The following is a 15,045-nucleotide window of genomic DNA, read 5'->3' as shown; positions in this document are numbered from 1 at the left end:
CTGTTCAACTCCCACTCCTCTCCCCTGGGAACTAATCTTTTCATTGCCTCTGTAGTTTTTAAGTCTTTGATTTTCCAACTATAGGCATGCATTAAGTTGATTAAGAAAAATGCAGTGGCTTTCACCTAAAACACGGACATCTGGCTTCTTTCGAAATACCAGCTCAGGGCTGTCACCGTGCCTGGGAGCTTTGGATGAAGCTCCATAGCTGGGCATCCTTTTGGATAAGAGTTGTCCTTCTGAGTTTGCTATTGCCCCAAACAGGTCAGCTTTCTTCATTTATTTTACTTCTGTGCCTTGTAGGCTTTGAGTATGTGCCTTGTAGTCGAGTGAATCTCCTCTATACCCTGCTCAGCTGTCAACCTGCCCAGGAGTAAGTGTGTGGAAGGTTCATTAGGGACAGGTTCTTAGGTGCCACTGCTGAGGCTGACACCAGTAGTTCCCCCCCACACAGGGGTCCCATTCCGTATCCCAGAACAGCTTGCTAAATCACGCTGTTTCCAGAAAGCCCCGGTAGCGGATTACATAAGTGGGATTAATGCTGATTTAGTGAAATCCCACTTTGAGAGACTCATCTTGCAGGCAAATGCATTCAAGCCCAATACCCTTAATGGGGGTTGTCTCCACTGAGCAGATGGCAGGTGGCCCATCCGTTCTGCTTTCAGGAGCTTCTCCTACAGCAAATCCACCAGGATGACAAGGACGAAATCGTCTAGTTGGAATGTTGTCAGTAGGAATTATGAAAAGTGTATTTCATGCCCCCAGGAGTCGACACTCTGGTTTTAGTGGAGTGCTACATAGATCTTTGATCTTCTGGTGTGTTGTTTAAAGGATGATTGTCATTCTCGCAAGAGGAACAAGAACTCATGGGGCCCTAGATCAAGGTGGTCCTGACATTCAAAGAGAGCAGTAGGGATTCCTTTTGGTTAAGACGGCGAGAAAGACAGAGTGCACAAAAAAGCAGCTGTAGCAGAAGCCAGTTCAGTGTGTGTGAATCTCCATCTTGAGAGGTAGCAGCTTAGGAGCTGGTTGGTTAATTTTTCCTCTTAAATCCTCTGTCAACAACACCAAGAAAGTTTCAGACTAGAGGCAACTTTGATGGGCTTTTCAAAACTGCATGCTCTTCTTTTAGTAACTGTATTGCAACCAACCACTCCACATGGACATCAGTTTCATTTAAAAAACGTGTCAAGAACAAGAACCACTATGGGGAAGACATCTAAAGGTTAGTGATGGGAACCCACAGCCTTGGGCGTCCCAACAGTGAGTCACCGACAAAGCAAAGATTTGAGCACAAGTTTCTCTGGGCCCCCAACAGAAATGTATTACATTAACATGCTCGGGAAATACTAACAAATGACAAAGCACAACCAAAGGATTTGTCAAACTCAATATACTTCAAATACACTTTTCTACAATTATAAATTATATTGCTGATTTAATATTTGAGACAGTGGCTGATCACATCTGCTTGGGGAATTTTCCAAGCCGAAATTTCCCCACTTTTGAGCCATGACCCCCTCCCTCCCCAGAGTTGTAGATGTGACTGGTGCCTAAATTCAGCTTCACCTTGGATGTGCTTTGGACCTGCTAATTGTCACTCTCCTTCATATGTTCTCAAGCCAGACTGGGAGGCAAACATTATGGTTTAGCCACACAGTGAGTGATTTACTAAAATTAGTTCACTTCTGTTCTGAAGTGCTGATAAGGAATTTGTATGGGGATGAAATAAATAGATGTGTATGATATTAATCTAATACGTCAAGTCCTGTGTAATGAAGTATGGGGCAAGGAAGATAATAGCAATGTTCAAAACCTGGAAAGAGCTGATGCTCTTGAGTTCTCTTTGTGTTGGGTTTGTTTTCTTTATAAATCGATCATAAGTATGAAACGTTTCTTTTGAAAAAAATACTTGAACTTTTTTTAAAATGTTTTTATTTACTTTTGAGACAGAGCATGAGCAGGGGAGGGGCAGAGAGAGGGGGAGACACAGAATCTGAAACAGGCTCCAGGCTCTGAGCAGTCAGCACAGAGCCCTATGCGGGGCTCAAACTCACGGAGTGTGAGATCATGACCTGAGCTGAAGTCAGACACTCAACCGACTGAGCTGCCCAAGCGCCCCCCCAAAATACTTTTTTTTTAATAGAGAGCGAGTGAGGGAGAGGGGCAGAGAGAGAGAGAGAGAGAGAGAGAGAGAGAGAGAGAGAAGCTTAAGCAGGCTCCACACTCAGCATGGAGCCTGATGCAGGGCTCGATCCCATGACCCTGGGATCATGACCTGAGCTGATATCAAGAGTCAGATGCTCAATTGACTGAGCCACCCAGAGGCCCCATGAAATGTTTCTAAGGCACTGATCATGCAGGGTGGGTGAAGAGAACCCCTAACTAGAAAATGCCTCCCTCCATTACTCAGTATTTTCCTAAGTATTTTCTGTGGGCCATCCATATCAGCATTACATACAGAACTCGTTAAATAAATAGATTCTGGTGGCTACCTCCTGCCCCCAGGCCTTTTCTGGGGGAGAACCGGGGAGTGTGCATCTTGTAGCAAACCTCCCAGATGATTCTCAAGTACGTTAAAGTTTAGGAATCTGTGGATATTTCCAAAGGCCCCACATGGTGCTATAGATGGTGGGAATGAGACAAGAGATAATAGCAAGTTTGGAGTATTCAGCATCCAGTCTGATGGACGGAGTCACAGGGGCAGCGTGTCACCAAAGGCTAAATGATTCAAAACCCTGAGGACATTTAAATGGTGAAAAACACGTATTTGTTTCTAGTGAATGCCTCATGTTTCAGCTTCACCTCGAATGACATCGAACGAGTTGTTTAATCTACTTCAAACCCAATTTTGTTTTTCTCATTAAAGAAAGCAGTGGCGGAAAGAGGTGAATTTTAATCCTCACCTGCATTTAGTATGAAGGCCAAGGACAAGAGGGTCACTATAAAAGATGAACATTTTGCTAAGGTGTAGATAATTTGAATGCAAATGCATGGCAACCTTTTGAGAAGAGAAACTCAGAAGCTGGGACTTCAGTGGGAAAATGGATAAAATCTGAAGATATCCACAACAATGAATAAAAATGTCAGAATGATGGGAACAACTCAAAATTCTACCCCCACCCCCACCCCCCTTCCCTACCAACCCTTAATTCTTCTCTGAAACACTGGCATTTTGGAGGATAAATTTTGGAAGCAGGAAGGGTAGTACAAGATGGAAGGAAGGAAGTGTAGGAGGAGTTAAGGCGGAGAAAAAGAGGCAGGTATCCTCGGGGCACAAAGCTCGTTCCTCCAGAAAAGTGCGTGGGAGTTATGTGGTGGAAAAAAACCAAAGTCCTCCCATCCTCAGGCCATCGTCCTTCTGGCCCTGAGTACTGATGAGATGATACTGTCCCAAACGTCTTCACTCGGCTTTGTTGTCTGCTTTGTCTACGTTGGGCTGCTCTGCTTTAAGACAAAATTGGATGCATGGAAACCCTTTGCTCAGGATGAAAGAAAACCCACTTCCTTAGAATCCGAGTTCTTAGACCAGCTTCAGCTTAACCCAGGGAGACTTTGTTCATGAGTAGACGTCTGTGCTTTTGCTGGATAGGTTCTTGCTTTTCCATTTTATTTATGTATTCTTTCCCACCAAAGAATATAAAATACTTAAAAATTGACCAGGCATGTGGTAAATGTGAGCTTCATATCAGGGATGTTCCCACGATGGATGGAGGCACTTACAAAATTTGGGGAGCAGTGGTAATAATGATTGGCTAAGGCCATTTAGGAAAATAAATATGATTTGCATGTTGGATTTTTTTTTAATAAGCAGGTTGTTTAGCAGGAATTTCAGGAAAATGTGTGTAATTAGTAGTTACAACAAGCTTAAGACAATTATTTTTAATAATACATTTATACAACTAAAACTCTTTTACTTAACACATGAATACAAGTAATAATTGCTCTTGCTGGAATATGTCATAATGATTTTGTAGAGTACATTATTAACCTCCATGACAGCATGGGAAGTGATTATCATTCTAACCATTTTTGCAGATGAGAGAATGAGTAATAGGGATCAGATGACTTGCTAGTTTCAGAAGCAAGCTGGTTATACCAATCTTGAGACTGTTTCTATCCTACCCATCACATGTCTAGGAAGAAAATCATTAAAAACCAGTACAGGGAAGTTCTTTATTTTGATCAAGTTACTATGGCTAAAACAATTGTCTTGGGGAAACTTGAAAATGCAGTAATGCATGTGGTTGTTTATTGTGTATCATTGATTTTATCTTGCTATCTCCTGCCTAGTATTGAGAAAAATCTAGGTCAGAAGAAAGACCTACATCTTTCTGAATATTAATCCCCTGAGATCCTTACCTAATTGAGGGAGAACACATAATGAAGTGTGCCTGATCTTTTTTCTTTCTTTTCCATAATGAGTTCTCATGATTCCTTAAAATAGAAGAGAAATGTCTCTTAGATTGAATGTGTAGATAATGGTGTGTGTAATAGGGTATCATCAGGGACCCAGGACAAGTTTGATTTCCCGAGAAGAAAGACGTCACTGTCCAGGTCTAATTCCGTCCATTTCTCATGCTCCATTACTGGGCTGAGAAGATAGGCATTTCCAGGTTAATAGTCTTGTACCCTAAATTGGGATTCAATATGGCGGTCGCTTTGTCAATGCTAAGTGTAAGCAGTGAGTCCTGCCTGGTGAGTAAGGGCTTCAAACACATAGAGTCCAACTCTGAGCTCTGGCTGCCTTCCCAGGTATGTGGCTTGGACCCTCTTTACAAATGTGGTGCTTCATGAGGGGGCTCCTTGTTTTCCTTTCCAAGCTCAGGTCTCTTCCAGGGCTCTATGTTTCCGCTCATGATGCTGACAACCTTAGGGTCTGGTTGCACCATCCACTGTTCATCTCCTTGTCCCCAGGCACCGGTGTGGTGAACGGGCATGAAGTCAGCGCACAGACATGTCTGCTGAAACATGACCACATCCCTGTTTCTCTGTCCCCAAAGCCTCTCGTGCCTGCCCACATACTGCTGGTGCTGCTGCTATCTTTAGATATCACACCGTTCTGCCCTCTCCATGCCTTTCCTGGGTTCAAGCTTGTGTTAGCTCTCGCTTGAACATAACCATTGCATGGGATCTTTGAGCACCTACTGTTTCGTTTCTAGACACTGACGATGTCCAGGCAGAGTACAGATGAAGTTCGAATCGTAGCAGCATTAGGACAGGTGACGATGTTTTCCTGAAACTGATTCATTGATGTTAGGTTGCCCCATCAAAAGTGCATTTTTTATATTTTTCTATCTGTTTGTTGTCTAATTGCTCTAACGTTTTTTTTTTTTTTTTTTCCTTTGAGCCAAATGGGTCTCTTCCCACCCCCATCCATGGAGACCTAGATAGCATGTGTGAGGGCTGCTGGAAATGGTCCCACAGACAGAGGAGCATCAGATTGTGATTTATGTAACCAGCCCCATTCTCATCACGTAGCCGTGAGCGACCTGTGAGACCCCACCTGGTCTCCCTGCTTCCCCATTTTTGCTTTCTCACCTGTTATTCACACTGCTGCCAGATTACCCTTCCTGGAGCCCAGCTCTGATTACATCACTGCCCTGCTTTGCTCAAAAGCCATTAGCGGTCCCACTTCTAACCCAATCTCGCCCTCATGCCTTGCTGGGTCTTTATGGTGCTACCCACTCTGGTCCCAACTGATCTTTCTGTGGAATGGGGCAGCATCTGTGAAAGTGTCCCGCACGGTGCCCGTTCACGTTTCAAAACCACATATTCCCTTCCGTGGATCCCTGGTTCCAGTTCCTCTAAACTTAATTTCTGTTCCCGGGAAACCTCAGGGATGTGTCCTCCAGGGTCTCAGCGGCTGGTGTTACTTCTCTGCACGCGGTGCAGCCTTGGCTGTTGGGGTCTCCCAGTGCCGCCCGCCTCCTAGTCTACATTCTGAAACTCCTCTGAGGGATGTCACGGCTTTCTCACATTTCAGCAGTTACCCGGGCCTCAGGCTGTAGGTGCAGTTTTGTTCTTCCTCTTGGAGCCCCCACCCCCGGTGCCTTGCTCGACCTCGCACTCAGCTCAGAGTATTAACAGCAGTGCCCAGGGTGCATGGGACACTTCCAGGTGCCTGACTGGGTGCTCAGTGCTTCGGTACATCGTATTAGTCTTCAAAGCGTGTGTGAAGAAGGTGCTTTTTAGAAATCCCTATTTTGCTGTGAGTGGAGGAGAGGCTTGCCCAAGGTCAAGCAACTGGTGAGGAGCAGAGCTGGGATTGAACCTGGGTGGGGAGATTTTATCCACCAGGCTGTGCTGTCAGCTGTTGGTTGTAGACTTCGTGGGTGAGTGAAGGAAGGAATGAATGAATGAATCGTGCACAGGGTACCTGACTGGGAAGTGGCGAGTGTTTTGTTCAAATCACCACTCATCCTGGGAAACAGCGGAAGATATGCCTTCTAACAGAAGGAGCGGCTCCCTGGTACCTCTGTTTTCATGACGGTGATGCTGTGGTGGGTGATGCTCTGCCGAAGGGACAGAAGTCCCGGGGCTGGGTTCTCAGATGCCAACAGCTCGTGTTACAAATGTACATCCTTGCCCACTTGTGTAGATCACTGAGTGTTCCAACCCAAATATTCTGTGGAATGAGAAGCTATTCAGAAATTATCTCTTTTCCTCTTGGATCGAGCATCTTCATGCTGAACGAATCAATAGCCTGAAAATGAATTTTTAAAACGACATTTAAAAAAGTCAGTGTTCTTTCAAGAGGGGAAAGTGTCCTGTATCTCACCTGCAGATAAATAAATACAATCTGTGGTTCTCTGTGTTTCATCCTTCCAGCCTACAAGCTATCAAACACTTAGATATTTAAAGCCTCCAATTAACTTCAAGATAACACTAACGTGCACCAATGTCCTTTACCCTGATAAGAAGAGCAATGAATGATTTTAAATTAATGCCAAGTGTACATGCTCTGAATATATTAAGGAAGCCCTGTAATTTGTATGCCTGGCTGAGCCTACGATCTCTCTCCTGCTTTCTGCAGTCGAGGAGGATGGGTTGGTGTTCATTTAACAATACCAGTGACAAATGGCCCCGTGACTTTCAAAGGCGGGCAGTGGAGGAAGCGGGCTGCAGCTCTTGGCTCTGCTTCCTTTGAAGTCCCTTGTTGCGTTAATCCCCGGCCTTGGGCTCCCTGCCCTGTGGTTTGCAGTGTGGCCCCTCACTCGGTCTGAGTTGATTCTCACCAGCATCCTCAGAGGTGGGCAGGGGATGGCTTACTAAGTACCCTTCAACAGGTCAGCACACTGAGGCACGGGAAGTTTGAGTGGCTTGCCAGAGTCCAGCGCTGTTTTGTTACCTCTGTCCTTTGGGATTTTTGGAGGTCACGTTGCCATGGTCTTTCAGAATTAAGATATGCACCACCCGTGACCGTGAGGTTGCTCCTTGGGTCTTATCCCATATCTACCGATGGGGGAAGGTCTCGCAGGCATATTGTGAAGAGGAAAAGAAAAGGCACCTTGTAGGCAAACGATACAGTGTTTATGTAAGAGAGAATTCTGTGTATTTCCATATGTAGAGATTGAGGTTTCCAAGTGCCAAGTAGAGAGATACCCAGCAGTTGTTAGCCGCGCTTATGTCTGGGGAGGGGGGGAGCGGGGCAAGGAGACTTCCAGGGGGAGTTTCCCTCTATAATGTCATCGTTTCCCCTACTTCCAGATGTAGTGGGTGGCTGCGGTTTTAGTGCCAGTAGCCTCATTGTGGGAATTCTCGGTTTTTCTATAGAGTGAATGCTGCAGTCTAAGACACAGAAAGTTTAGAATGTCTGCTTTTTGCTACTCTGCCATTCACTCATGCTTCAGAAATGGCCCTAAAGGAAGCAAGCACATGCTTGGGTTTGGATAGCCTCAAAGGAGCGGGGGAGCTACTCGATGCCTGATACTTAACGCAGAAGTCAGCAAATACCTCAGGTGTCCCTGTTCGTAGTTGTGCGAAACCTTGTGCTTTTTTTTTTCTTGTGCTCATTACGATAGGAATTAACTAGATTTCCCAGTGTGTATTTATTTCCTAAATGCCTGTTTCACCCTCAGGCTTGTGAGCTTCTTAGGTAGGGACTGTGATTGAATGAATGAATGAATGAATGAATGAATGAATGAATCAGACCTTGTCATTCGTTCAGCCATTTGATATTAGTTTCCTAGGCCGCCACGACCAATTGCCACAATCAGCGTGGGTTAAGACAACAGAAATTTATTCTCTCACGTTTCTAGGGTCAGAAGTCTGAAATCAAGGTGACAGGAGGGCCATGCACTCTCCAAATGCTCAAAGGAAGGATCTTTCCTTGCTCCTCCCAGCTTCCGGTGGTTGCTGGACACCCTTGGGTTTCGTTGGCTTGTAGATACATCATTCCAGTCTCTACCTCCCTCTTTCCATGGCGGCCTTCTGTGTGTTTGTGTCTGTGACTCTTCTCTTCTTGTAAGGACATCAGTCCTATCGGATTAAGGGTCCAACTTACTCCAGTATGATCCTACCTTAACTAATTGTATCTGCAACAGCCCTATTTCCAAAGAAGCTTGCATTCTGAGGTTCCAGGAAGGACATGAATGGGGGGGGGAAGGGGGATTCTGTTCAACCCAGTGCAGGAGCTGTAAAGAAAAACAAGAAAATTAGATAGTTCAGTGGATATTGGGGCCAAGTATTTCACTGTTGGAAAAGCGGAATAGAACTAGAGGCTAAAGCAAAAAGCAAGGATGGAAGGACATGGACAAGGAGAGGGCAGACGACATTTCTTTCAGAAACATTTTGTGAATCTTTTATTTTACTGTATTTTATTTTTTATTTTATTTTTGAGAGAGAGAGGGTGTGTGTGTGCCAGTGGGGTGAGGGACAGAGGGAGAGAGACAGAGACAGAGACAGAGACAGAGAGAGAGAGAGAGAGAGAGAGAGAGAATCTTAAGCAGGCTCCACGCTCAGTGTGGAGCCCGGTGTGGGACTTGATCCCACCACCCTGGGATCATGACCTGAGCCAAAATCAAGAGTCAGATGCTCAACCAACTGAGCCACCCAGGTGTTCCATGAATGATTTTTTAAAATGCCTGTGGCATTGAGGGAGCCCTGACTTCTGTCCCAAGCACCTTACCCCTGCTGGCACCTTACCCCTGCTGGGTGCACATGGGTGACCCCTTCCTGCTGCTGAGACTTTGAATTGACGGGTGGTTGGGTGACATCATTTTTAACTGCCCCGATGGCTTGTGAGAAGCATGTGGAAAGACTTTTCATAAAGAGAAAGTTTCTCCCTTTCTCTCTGGAAGAGGCCTCGCCTGCATTCCGCAGAAGAAAGAAGCCCTTGACTTCATAGGTGAAGAATAAGCCTGAAGAGGTTCCCCAGGTGTGCACCAGCTCGCCAGGTTCCGAAAATCTCCCTGTGAGTTCATTGGACCATATTCTCTTACCTGTAGAGCTCATCTAGGACACCAATTATTCTTTAAAAAAATTTTTAAGCATTTATTTATTTTTGAGAGACAGAGAGACAGAATGTGAGCGAGGGAGGGGCAGAGAGCGAGGGAGACACAGAATCCGAAGCAGGCTCCAGGCTCCGAGCTGTCAGCAAAGAGCGGGACGCGGGGCTCGAACTCACGAACTGCGAGATCATGACCTGAGCTGAAGTTGGATGCTTAACCGACTGAGCCCCCCAGGTTTGTGCCCCTGAACACCAGTCATTTCTTAGTAGATGTCCCTCAGAAGAATAACAGGCGCCCAGCTGAGTTGTCACAACTGTGGAAATCGTAATCACTTGGTAGAGAGTCAGAGGAGTGGGGGGCAAGGGCTTCCTCCCTCCATTCAGCAAGCCTGGCATGTGCTTGGTGTAGGCGTCCCCGGGAAGCCCATGGCTCCTGCTTTCTAGGGACCTCTAGAAAGGTAAAAGGGACAAGGTCCTTGTAAACAGGGACCTCTAAGCCCCATGACCTGGAAACTTCTAAAACATCTGCCACAAGTTCTTGCGTGTCTACGAGGGTGTGTGGACGTGGTCACTAACGCTCACCGAGTGCCATCGTCTGCTGAGGATTCGTCTGGATGGCCCTGATGAGGGCTTGATGTCTTTCAACTTTTGTGTTCTCTCCAGCATCTTTGTAGTTTAGCTGACCGTGCTAAAAAAGAGTCACCTAAAATTCAGCCGCTTGGCTTTTGTTCTCATCGCTCACACTACCACTGCCAGTGCTGAGTTGAATGGGCAGGTCCACTTCGGGACCCTCCGGAAGCACTCTGTTTCCCTGGTGGGAATTCTGCCTCATTTTCAGGGGATGCTTAGAACCCCGGCGTCTCACTTGATCTTAGCCAAAAGGCGGAGAAGCGATAACCCCGGCGTCTCAAAGGCAGAGATACAGTCCCGTCTGGGTGCGTCTCAACCCAGAAGGCTCACGAGCTGCAGCGTGGGTGAGTAGGTCCCGTTCCCCAGAGAGTCCGATTTAACTCATCCCAGAAATGGCCCAGGCATCAGTGCGTTCTAAAAGTTCTCCAGGCGACTCTAACGTGGAACCGGGAGGGAGCACTCTGAGCTGAGACAGTTAACGCCTCGCTCAGGCACACCTGGGCTGCAGCCAAGCTCATGGGCAACCAGGGCGGGCTAGTGTGAGGGATGCCAGTAGGTGATGGCCTCCAGGTGTGGCCATGGAGCCCGACTTCCTGCCGCCGGTGGATTCAGGTGACAAAGATGCCCTGCTGTGGACAGCAAAATGGGTCGGCCAAGCAGCTGGGGAGTGAGGTCAGCGGCCCCAGTGGGCCAGGGCAGGGCTGGGGGGTGTGGGTACAGGACTACAGAGCCCAGCAGCCCTGTCATAGGCTGCCCAAGAGCCTGTCATAAGCTCCCTGTTTGGTTGTAATAAAAGTAGGGGTGCCTGGGTGGCTCCGTCGGTGAAGCCACAGTCAAGTCTGACTCTTGATTTCGGCTCAGGTCACGATCTCACGGTCGTGAGGTAAAAACCCCGTGTCAGGCTCCATGCTGGGCGTGCAGTCTGCTTGGGATTCACTCTCCCCCCACTCCTCCTCCCTCCCTCCCCCTCCTCTTCCCCTTGTGCCCCTCCCCTGCTCGCACATGTGTGTATGCACACACTCTCTCAAAAAATAAAGCATGAATGATAGTTATGACGAACAACGGTAATAGCATGTTCATTGCTTATATGGCAGCCGCTGTGCTAAGTGCTTTTCGTGCATTTTATTTAAATATCGGAAGATGGTATGATTCGTCTTCCTTTTGCTCAGATCAAATGCATGGTGGAGTCATTCAGTTGTTTTTAATTTTTTTTTTTACATTTATTTATTTTTGAGAGACAGAGACAGAGCGTGAGCAGGGGAGGGGCAGAGAGAGAGGGAGACACAGAATCTGAAGCAGGCTCCCGGCTCCGAGCTGTCAGCACGGAGCCCGACGCGGGGCTCGAAGCCACGAACCGTGAGATCACGATCTGAGCCGAAGTCGGACAGGACACTTAATCGACTAAGCTGCCCAGGCGCCCCCCCCCCCCCTTTTTTAAAGATATAATTAACGTGTAACATTGTGTAAGTTTAAGGTGTACAACCCGTCGATTTGATACACTTATGTATTACGGTATGATTCCTCCTGTATCAGTAGCTAATACCTCTGTCACGTCACATAATCGTCACTTCTTTTTTGTGATGGGCACACTTGAGATCGGGTCTCTTAGCAACTTGGAAGTATATCGTAGTGCAGTGTTGACTCTAATCACTATGTTGTACATTAAATCTCAAGCCAATTCATCTTCTAGTTGCAAGTTGTATCCTTAGACAGATTCTCCCACCTCCCCCTCTTCCCAGCCCCTGGTGACCACTGTTTCTACTGTTTTTGTGATTCCCCGTAGACGTGATAACATGCATCCTTTGTCGTTCTTTGTCCGGCTTATTTTACCTGCGTAATGCCCTCATGTTTCATCCATGTTGCAATCGCAGGATTTTGTTCTTTCTCGTGGCTGAATAATATTCCACAGTTCGTGTGCCCGTGTGTGTGTCTCACTCTTCTTTATCTGTTCATCCATTGTCAGGTGCTTAGGTTGTTTCCGTATCTTGGCTATTGTGACGAATGCTGCAGGGAACATGGGAGTGCAGGTCGCTTTTCAGTACCTTGTTTTCACTCCCTTTAAACATATACCGAGAAGTGGAATTGTTGGATTATATGGCAGCTCTATTTTTTAATTTTCTGGGGGCCTCTGTACGTTTCTCTCAAGTGGCTGAGCCAGTTTACATTCCCATTAGGGCTCCCTTTCTCTCTACATCCTTGCCAACGCTTCTCATCTCTGGTCTTTTTTTTTTTTTTTTTAATTTTTTAAATGTTTATTTATTTTTGAGAGACAGGGACAGAGCATGAGCGGGGGACGGACAGAGAGAGAGAGGGAGACACAGAATCCAAAGCAGGCTCCAGGCTCCGAGCTGTCAGCACAGAGCCCGACGCGGGGCTCGAACTCACAGACTGCGAGATCATGACCTGAACCGATGTCAGCCGCTTAACCAATTGAACCATCCAGGCGCCCTGTTTTTAGTGATTTTTAATTTTTTTTTAATGTTTATTTTTGGGAGAGACAGAGCATGAGGCGGGGAGGGGCAGAGAGAGACGGAGACAGAATCCAAAGCGGGCTCCAGGCTCCAAGCCGTCAGCACAGAGCCCGACGTGGGGCTCGAACTCACGAGCTGTGAGATCATACCTGAGCCGAAGTCAGATGTTTAACCCACTGAGCCACCCGGGTGCCCCATCTCTGGTCTTTTTGAGGAGAATTATTCTAACAGGTGGTTGTGATTTGCATTTCCCCTGATGGTTAGTGATCTGAGCACCTTTTCATAGACCTGTTGATCATTTGGAGTCTTTCTTGATTTTCCTTTTACCGCCGAATCCTGACCTGACCCATCAGCATTTCCTGTCAGCTTTAACTTCAGAATGCATTCCCCTTTGGACTCTTTCTCATTCTCTCCCCCGTAAGGTTATTTTTATCTTTTGCCAAGACTTCTGCAATGGTCTGTAAGCTGCTTTTCTTATTCCCGAACGCTTCCCCTGTCCCATGTTCCCATCGAGTCATCGCACGGCAGCCAAAGCCATTTTCCAAAGCGCGCAGATCCATTGTGTCATTCCCTTGTTTAATCCTCGCCCACAGCCCTACCCTCACAGCCAGACACGTGGCACCAGGGATCTCTCCCTACTTCTCTGCTGGACACAAGATAAGCTCCCCTCCCCCAATTTAGAGCCCACCCTACAAAGCAGGGAGAAGGAGGAGCCTTCGTGGGCTGGGCTTACCCTGCGTGATCTGAAGTCAAGTTCCCACCGCTGGTGAATAGAATTTTAAAAATTCATTTAAAGTGTGAAAAAAAAAAAAAAAAAAAAACAGTCTTACCTTCACGCAGTGCCCAAGTTTGTCGCTTGAAAAGTTTGGTTCTGGGGGTCATGTAATTCTTGTAATCCGGCTTTGATGATAACGTCTGGGTAAGGGCGTGGCTGTTACTTCTCTATCCTTGTATCTTACGTGGGACCTGGCGCACGTGGCCGCTTTTTCCCTTACGGAAATTCTAATGCATGTTTTCCTGCCTGATGTCCAAGGGAACGGAAGCTCCTTACAGACGGGAACCTGCTTTGCCCCTGCTTAGCTAGTCCCGTGGCACTCCTCAGCCTTCCCCAGCAAGTCTGGCCATTCTGCCTAGGACAGTCAAGCCAGAGCTTTGAACTAGAATTACACAGCTGGGCTCAGTGTTTGGCTCCAAAATTGCTTCCTTAGGAGCTGGAAGATCTTTGCTCTCTTCTTCAGGAGACCTGGCTTTGTTCGCCCCAAGAGTCATGCATGGGACCTTCTCCTAGGCTGTGCCCGGGCACAGGAGAAGTGAAAGATGAACAGGTCTCTGCTGCAAAAGGGCTTTCTTTCTCTTCCTTCCTTCCTTCCTTCCTTCCTTTAATTTAATTTTTTTTAATATGAAATTTATTGTCATATCGGTTTCCATACAACACCCGGTGCTCATCCCAAAAAGGGCTTACTTTCATGGGGAGACAGAGAGGTAGCTGGCAATAAGAAAGCTCAGGAAACGTGGTAACAGGACGTGTTCATGGTCCTGAGGCAGCTCAGGGGAGGGAACCACCAGTTCCGCTAGGGGAAACCCAAGTAGGCTTCCTAGAGGAGAGGCCGTTTGGGCTGGCCCTTGGTAATTGAATGGAATTTTCCCAGCCGGATCCGGCGGCAGGTGGAGGTGGAGAATTGGAGGAAAGAACGGCGTGTGCAAGGGGACAGAGGTGCTTTGTTCCAGAAGCACGGGGTGGTCAGGGCAGCTGGAGCCTCTCCCACGAGCGTGGGGATCTGAGTTGCCTGATACTTGGGGGTGGATTTCTGGTTCTTGTTTTCAAGTGTTAGATAAAGGTTCTTAACTTTCAGTTTCTCTAATTAAATAATTATGGCATGATGGCAGCTCTCATTATTTTAACTCCATTCACACCTCTGCAGATTCACAACAATCTCCTGTCTTATAAAGATAACGTATCCGGGCTGAGCCCAGAGTGTCTGTCTGTGGGGAGGCAGAGGAGGTCAGGCGTTGCCTCAGGCAGGAGAGAGGGAGGTTCTCCATGACCTTCAGAAACTGTTAACATTTTGAGGCCATCCGGTATGATGCCCGGGAACAGTGATGCATAATGCGTTGTCTCAGGGATCCCAACAGCAGCAGATTCTTGCAAAGCGGAGTAGTTTGGCTGCTTTTAACTAACCAGATTGTGCCCAGAGCAGCAGGAAATCATGGGGGACCTGGAAAATTCCTGCCTGATCCCAGAAGCAAGGTCCTTCACTCCAGCGCCCTGGGACTCTGGGGGTGGGGGGAGGGTGCACTCCCTTGACAAGTGCGTGGAGAGACAGGCCTGCCAGCAGGCATGGGGGTGGGCCAGCTTGGCGGGAGCTTGAGGGAGAGGAGGGGAGATGACCGCCGTGGGCTGGGCCCTGCCAGACGCTGAACGTTGGCCGGGTGAGGCAGCCGGCAGGTGGCACAGGGGAAGTTGGAATTTTGACTGGTTCTGGATGATTTCTG

At 47.3% G+C, this 15,045-nt stretch overlaps 1 long non-coding RNA gene across 1 annotated transcript in view; it reads left to right on the top strand.

Annotated features, from left to right (window-relative positions):
• Position 1: 1 nt before the first annotated feature.
• Positions 2-15,045, top strand: part of LOC125933031 (uncharacterized) — a 37,502-nt gene continuing 22,458 nt past the window's right edge. Inside the window, exons 1-2 of the long non-coding RNA XR_007460842.1 lie at positions 2-264; positions 1,133-1,225. This is a non-coding gene — a long non-coding RNA (uncharacterized LOC125933031). The remainder of the gene's footprint in view (positions 265-1,132; positions 1,226-15,045) is intronic.

The sequence above is a fragment of the Panthera uncia genome, chromosome D2 (assembly GCF_023721935.1).
Source record: "Panthera uncia isolate 11264 chromosome D2, Puncia_PCG_1.0, whole genome shotgun sequence".
Lineage (NCBI taxonomy): Eukaryota > Metazoa > Chordata > Mammalia > Carnivora > Felidae > Panthera > Panthera uncia.
Note: the sequence above shows the minus strand (reverse complement) of the source record. Positions and strands in the feature narration are given on the sequence as shown.